This window comes from Pinus tabuliformis, chromosome 2_1 (genome assembly GCF_031772625.1).
Source record: "Pinus tabuliformis cultivar Carrire ecotype Pingquan chromosome 2_1, CPIR1, whole genome shotgun sequence".
NCBI classification, from domain to species: domain Eukaryota; kingdom Viridiplantae; phylum Streptophyta; class Pinopsida; order Pinales; family Pinaceae; genus Pinus; species Pinus tabuliformis.
The window spans coordinates 724,708,373-724,715,725 of NC_142299.1; the positions used below are offsets into that span (position 1 = coordinate 724,708,373).

General features: G+C 37.0%; 1 pseudogene; it reads left to right on the forward strand.

Annotated features, from left to right (window-relative positions):
• Window positions 1-238: 238 nt before the first annotated feature.
• Window positions 239-871, forward strand: LOC149202635 (adenosylhomocysteinase pseudogene; annotated as a pseudogene).
• Window positions 872-7,353: the final 6,482 nt, after the last annotated feature.

Consider the following 7,353-nt stretch of genomic DNA (forward strand, 5'->3'; position numbering starts at 1 on the left):
CAATAAAATTTTTTTGTGAATGACCAAAAAAAATAAAAATAAAAATTCATCCTAAAATAATTTAGATAAAATCTAGTTTTTTTTTTTTTTTTTTTCCTTTGAATTTTAGTTTAAAAAAAAAATAACAAAAAAAAAATAATGAAAATAAAAAAATCCCACATACATATATATATATATATATTATTAAAAAAACAACAAAAAAAACTTTGTGAAACCTAAGATTTTATTTTTTTTAGAGCAAATCGTCCTAAGCTCGGTCCCCGCAATCCGTGGTTCTGTCAGTTCTGCGTTTCTTTTCTCCGCAGCAATGGCGCTTCTGGCCGAGAAAACTGTGTCCGGACGGGAATTCAAGGTGAAGGATCTGTCCCAGGCGGATTTTGGGAGGTTGGAAATTGAAATGGCCGAAGTTGAGATGCCTGGATTGATGGCCTGCAGAGCTGAGTTCGGCTCCGCTCAGCCCTTTAAGGGTGCCCGGATCACTGGGTCCCTCCACATGACCATCCAGACCGCGGTGCTCATTGAGACCCTCACAGCTCTGGGTGCTGAGGTGAGATGGTGCTCCTGCAACATTTTCTCCACGCAGGACCACGCCGCCGCGGCTATTGCCCGCGACAGCGCTGCGGTGTTCGCTTGGAAGGGGGAGACGCTGCAGGAGTACTGGTGGTGTACTGAAAGGGCTCTTGACTGGGGTCCAGGCGGTGGCCCTGATCTGATTGTTGATGACGGTGGTGATGCAACTTTGTTGATCCATGAGGGGGTCAAGGCCGAGGAGGAGTTTGCCAAGACCGGTAAGGTGCCAGATCCGGAGTCTACCACGAATCTGGAGTTTCAGATGGTTTTGGGATTGATCAAGGAGACCATCATTGCTTAACCAGCTCAGGAGGGTAGTGCTGAAGCACTGAATAGTTGATAGACAAGGCAAGGGAAACTGTAAGCACATCCGAGGAGAATTAAGTAGGTAAATTTCTCTGAAACGACGCCATTTGGTTGCCAAAATCTCTGGATAACGCAGGTAAAATGTGATTTGATTTGCTCACCATGCTGAGTCGGGATTTTAAACCACCTGTCATTTAACTGTCAATACGCATGTTCTTGCCACCAGTTAGCTGAAACGAGTATACAGGAATATGGCGCGCCATTAAATAGTGAACCACGTCATTAACAATGCGGCACTTCAACCACATTTCGCATGAACCGCGTCATTAAATCATCTTTGGGATCATATGCAACACCGATACAGAGTTTTAGTAAAGCCATAACCATGTATAACAGAGGCAGAGTGTTTCTATTTGGCTGTAGTATGCATTATGTAGAACTGGCTGTTTGTTGCAAATCCCGGCATCTCTGCTTTGGCTGATTTATTGGCGAGGAATCAAGCTCGACCTTCACGCACACAACGCCTAAATTCGTCCCTATCTTGCCTCAGCAAATAAAACCCTTCATATGCCTTCAATTTCGCTATTTCAATTATTTTGAGATTTGCCTTCCATTGGTTTTGCGTTTGTTTTCCGTTTTTAGTTTGTTTTGACTTGTATTTATTTTGATATATATTTAGTTTTTAGTTGTTTTGATTTAGTTATATTTTAATTCTAATTTCTTAATATAGTTAATGTTTGTTATGTTATAATTATTAATATAATAGTAATTTGTTATTATTTGTTATTTTAAATGTAATTCGTTATGTTTGTTTGTTATATTATTAATTAATGTTTGTTATAATAATTGTATTAATATATTAATTGTATTAATATATTAAAATGTTGTTATAATTGCATTAATTAATATAGTTATAATTTTATTTTATTTTGTTTTTGGTTATTTGTTGTATATAATTGTTATTATATTTGTTATGTTATAATTATATTAACTGTTAGGTTATGATTGTTATTGTAATGATATGATTGTTATCATTTTTTTTTTATATTATTTTTTAATTGTTGTGTGTTTTGTGATAGTGATAGTTTTGAAAGGGTGAATATTGGCATGTGAAGAATATTGGTATAAAACAAAATTTGGGTGGTATGCAAATTGAGAGAATCATGAGAATTATAGAAACTGGTTGGTACAAGTGCAAAATAAAAAAAAATAATTAAAAAGTAAAAAAATTCACAAAATTCATGAAAATAAAAATGGGATACTTGGAAACACATTTCGAAAATCGATTGGAGGATTCTAAAGATGATAATTATTTCCGATAGCTTCAAGTTGGCATTAAACTCATAACATCTTTCTGTTGAATGCTTTTATGTGACATACTAATATGCAGAACACAACAGATATTTCTAATGTCGATATTTTTACCGAGCACATTTCATGAGTTATCTGACACAAACAGGGAGTATTACTTTTCATGGTTATTTTTAAAGAATGGATTGATACTAATATCATGAATTGAGTTAATTTCAACACTTTGATTTTTCTTAAATCTGTTTTATTTGGTATGAAATTTTTGCGTAAGAATCATGAAGGAAATGCGCATTTCTTCTTGAACACGCTTATGTTTTCTTTCTGCCAAGTTTTTTTTTACAGGTTACAGGATAATAAAGTGATCATTAAGGAGATTGCATTGTGACGACAATTAGTCTTCCAAAGACTAAATTCATGAAAAATCTTGAAGACAAATCCATCTCCACAACCACTACCTTGCACCTCCCTTTTTGAAAAAGATTTTGAATTCCAATTGTAAGCATGACATTTCCATATCCATTTTTCACAGCAAGAGTTCTTATTCATACACCATGCATTTCCTTACATCCATTCCTTACAAGCTTATTGCCATTTTCCTTGTCATTACGATTCCCCTTCATTTTTGCCAATAAAACCTTGCTTGAGTCAAAGTCCTAGAGTCTAAGTATCATTGAAAAAACACCTAGAGGCTTGCATGCCTTAATGGCAAGTACTCTTGCCAATGAACAATGGGAGTACATTAATATCCCTTGTTCGTTGGATCTTGTAGGTGACTCGACCATGACAAATTTATTCGTACCTACAAAGATGTGTTAGGCATCTTGACTCCCATTGGAATCAATGGTGGGAGCTCTTGTGTTGGCTAGGGGCATTCATTAATGGCCACTAAGTCAACAACTTCTTGCTATGTTTGACATCGACACATTTAATCACATAGTAAGATTTGTGCCATCGAGTGTTGAAGACTTGAAGACCCATATTTTGTAGCAGATGAAGCCAATTTCCTTTCATTGTTTTTCAGGTTGTCATCACTTGAGGACAAGTCAATAAACAAGGCTGGGGGGGAAATGTAACTTCTATATTTTGTATACCTTCCAAGCCTTATACATTTTCAGCCGCATTTAGCAGCAGATTCCGAACATTCAGCAGAAGATCCAACAACAGATTCAACAGCAGATGCAACAACAATAAAAGATTCACTTTTTCGATTTCATCCACCATTTTCACAACCAAGTAAAGAAGACTATGAACAACAATTTTTGCAGCCACACGTGCACAACTCTCATCCATTTTTGGAAGGGTAAGTTAAGGTATGATATTTTCTAACTTTTAACCATTAAATTCCTTGAAAAGTTAGAATAATAATTTTTGGAAAAACTTCACTTCCTTTCCCCTTCCTTTCCCCATTTCACATAACTGCCCAAACCATCCGTTTAAGGGGAAGGATACATTTACATACATACTTTGTCACATTCATATATCACATTCTAAACCCCACTTACCTTCAAAATATATCCACTATTACATGAGCATACAAATGGCTTTGTCAAAAGTATTTAAAAGTTAATTGGATGCCAACACAATCATGGTTGTCACACAAGAACCAACCATGATGCATTCCAACAAAAATACTCTGCAATAAAAATCACATTATTAATATGCAAAGATCATACATTGAATGCAACAAACAAAATATGGTTGAAACACAAGAACCAACCAAGTTGTAGTTCATCAAAATAACGCTTTGCAAAAGTTAAGTAAATGATATCATGCAGAGTTTAAGCCAAAGCTCAAGTACCAAAAAGTAATGTAATAGATTGCATGAGGACATGCAATACCTTCAGTTTGGGGGTATGTTGGGCTTCAAAATTGTCCTTATTTTCACTCCATTATTCACCAATATCTTCACATTTTACCTTCATGTCACCTCCATTCCACCTCCACATCATTACATTTACCTCATTATTGGGTTATAACTATGCTTTTCCAAAGTTTATTAATTCTTAACATTTTAAAGTGGATTTATGGTTAAACTTTAGAAAATAATATGCTTATACTTATACCTAACAATTAGAATGAGTTTGTTGACATGTGTAGGTACAAAGGAAGCTTCCAGGGCATCTTTATGTGGCCTTGAATGATCAAATTCGAATTTGATAAGATAAGCCTCATGGAAAAGATCATGATCTCATGGAGAAGATCAAGGACAAAAGGGGGTTATGTGTCTAGATGGTTGAGAGATGTATGGAACTAAAGAGAGATTAGTGGATCATCATTATGAGTTTGTTATCTCATCCCATTGTATAAATAGGAGTACCTCCTCCATTCCAAGGGGAGAACTCTTGGAGCATGTATCCAACTTATGATGGAATAAAATAAAGCTTCATTTTACATAAATTTCTATTATATAGTTTTAGATATAAATTATGTTAATGTAGTATATGGATTTATGGAATAACTTGTCACTTTGTTCTTAGGAGAATTGAGCTCACTCTAAAAGGATCAAAGGAACATTTTATTTCATAATAGATCTTATTTCATTGCTTAGATGTTTGAGGATTTGTTTGTGATTGATGAATGAGTTTTAAATTAAAATCTTATCAGCATATGAGGGAACAACCAAGGGTCTAAGTTAGGCTCTCCCTCCATTTGATTTGCATGATAATTGAAATTCATTCTTTTGCTTTTATGTTTCAAGTTATTTCATTTCTTATGCTTATGAATGAATCTTAGTTTAGTTTGGATTAGTATATGAGGGGACAATCAAGAGACTAAGTTAGTCTTTCTCTCTATTTGAATCTGAACAACAATTAAAGTTCATTCTCTTGTCTTCATTTCAAGTTTCTAGTTTTATGTAATCAATGATTTCTTTTCAATCTATGATACTGTAGGGAAGGACAACCAAGACCTCCTTAATTAGGAGCCTCTTCCCTTGCATATTATATTGAATCATAAATCATTTAGTTAGACATAGAGTTAGTTGCCTACTCCTGCATATATTTTGCTGGCATCATCACAAGCTTACGAGTATCCCTGGTTGATAATTTAATGAAACCAATTTAAGCAATTAAATTGCCCAACAGAGTTTATGGTGATTTAAAGAGATAAGCTTGAAACCATACCTCCTTGCAATTTTTCTCAAAAACAAGTGCTTAGGGTTTGTAGTTTGTGTTTTTTGCTGCCAAATTCCATTCCCTCACTCCCACACTCTTTGTTTCCCACATTCATTTTCTAGTTTCACCCCATATCCCTAATTCCCATATCCCTAAATTCACTAACCCCATATTCCTAACTCCCATTATCCCAAACCCTAGCTACACATTCCTAAACCCTAATTATTATCCCAAAATCTAAAAATTGTCCCTAAAACCCTTCTATTCCCAAAATTCCAGTCAGCAACATTTCTAAAACCCCTCTTACCCTCTCCCTTCATAGTTCCTAATACATCTTCAAACATTTGGCAGCAAAACATCAAAATCACCATAAATCTCTTCATACACATCAAGAAAAATCACACATTAGCAAGCATGGAATCTGATCCTTCATATGACCGAGATGAAGAGACACATAGTGACTCTCCTACAGAAATGCATGCACCATGGAGACCTCACAAGGGTGGCAAACATATACGAGAGGAGCCTACTTCGCTTGCTGAGCTGTAGGCCTGCCCTCTTGCTATCACATGCTTCCAACACGAATCCTGTTATCAGTTATGTGAGATGGTTGCTAGAGTCCAGTATCATCATGAGTTAGCCCAGCTGTTTGTGCTTCATATACATAATGGCCAAACCACTCTAGCTGGTGTGACATTCACCTTGACACCAGAGTCTATTTCTCTAGCAACTGACATTCCTAATGTCGGAGAGCAGTGGAATAAAAGGCAGCAGATTGACAAGGAACACTATGAACCATACATCAAGCCCGGTTATTTGAGACAACTCAGCAGAGTTTTTCCCTTTTGGTACCTGAAAGACTCATATGCTCCCTTGATGAAACTCATAATGAAGTATTTCAGCTATGAGGGCCGATTTTCTCACCTATATGCTTATCATATCAGATTGTTGATGCACTTTACCAGGGTGAGAATGATGAATCTCCCCTACTTCATGTGCCGAAATATTGAGAAGATGACCACCCTAGTACAACAGAAGACTCCTCAGTAGCAGTTTAATAGTATATACCATTTTGCACTCATCAAAATTGTGGTCATGCATCAACTTGGTTTGCAGGGCATTTCATGGGAGGATTTCATTTCTCATGAGTTCTTCACAGCTCCTCGGGTACCTCCAGAGACTTTCCATGAGACGGGTGGACATTCTCATCAACAGGAGGGTCATGAGACACAAACCGCTAGTGTGTCGGTGTTTGTCACCTATCAAAAGGGCACTAGACAGTTGTTTGCAGCAGTAAAGCGAGTATTATCTCCACCCGGGGTGGAAAGGGTCTCGCTTCCTTCATCAGCACAACAGGTTCAGGACAAGGGCAGGAGGCCATTACATGATGAGGGGCCTTCAGGTGAGCAGGAGACTGATTTCATTCTCCTTTAGGACGATGACACGGATTTGGGCCCACAAAGCTCAAAGCTCAAGGAGGTCATCCAAGAGAAACAGGCGGACATCAATGCTTTATCCCTCAACTTGGAAAGAGCCGAGTGGATAATAAAGTACCTGGAGCAAAGAAACAAGTAACTAGAGGATCAACAAACCATAATGGAGCTAAGAAACATACGAGAAAACCGGCAAGCTGCCAAAAGGAGGAAAGTCAAGTTCACAACACTTGAGAAAGAAATCAATGCTAATCGTGAGTCTTGGTTGGAGAGGACTAATATCCACTTGGAGAGGATGCTAGAGAAAGCCATCAATGAGAAAAATATGTTGAGAAACATGGCATATCATTATTTGTCAAGGAATATGGTGTGCCAAGCTAGAATCAAGAGCTTGAAGGCCAAGTTGAAGAAGAGATCGAGGAGGCAAAAAGCACAAGATAAACTTCAGATCTTGGTTGAGGCTTCCTTGCCCCAACACAACACTTGATGGAGAACACTTAGCCCAAATTTCAAAAAATTTGGGACACTTTTTGCATTTTTGAAATTTTTGGGCTAAAACACAGAATTTTCTGCCCAATGCGCCGCGCCACCTGGTGCTCGCTTTTGATGGAGGCCTCCAA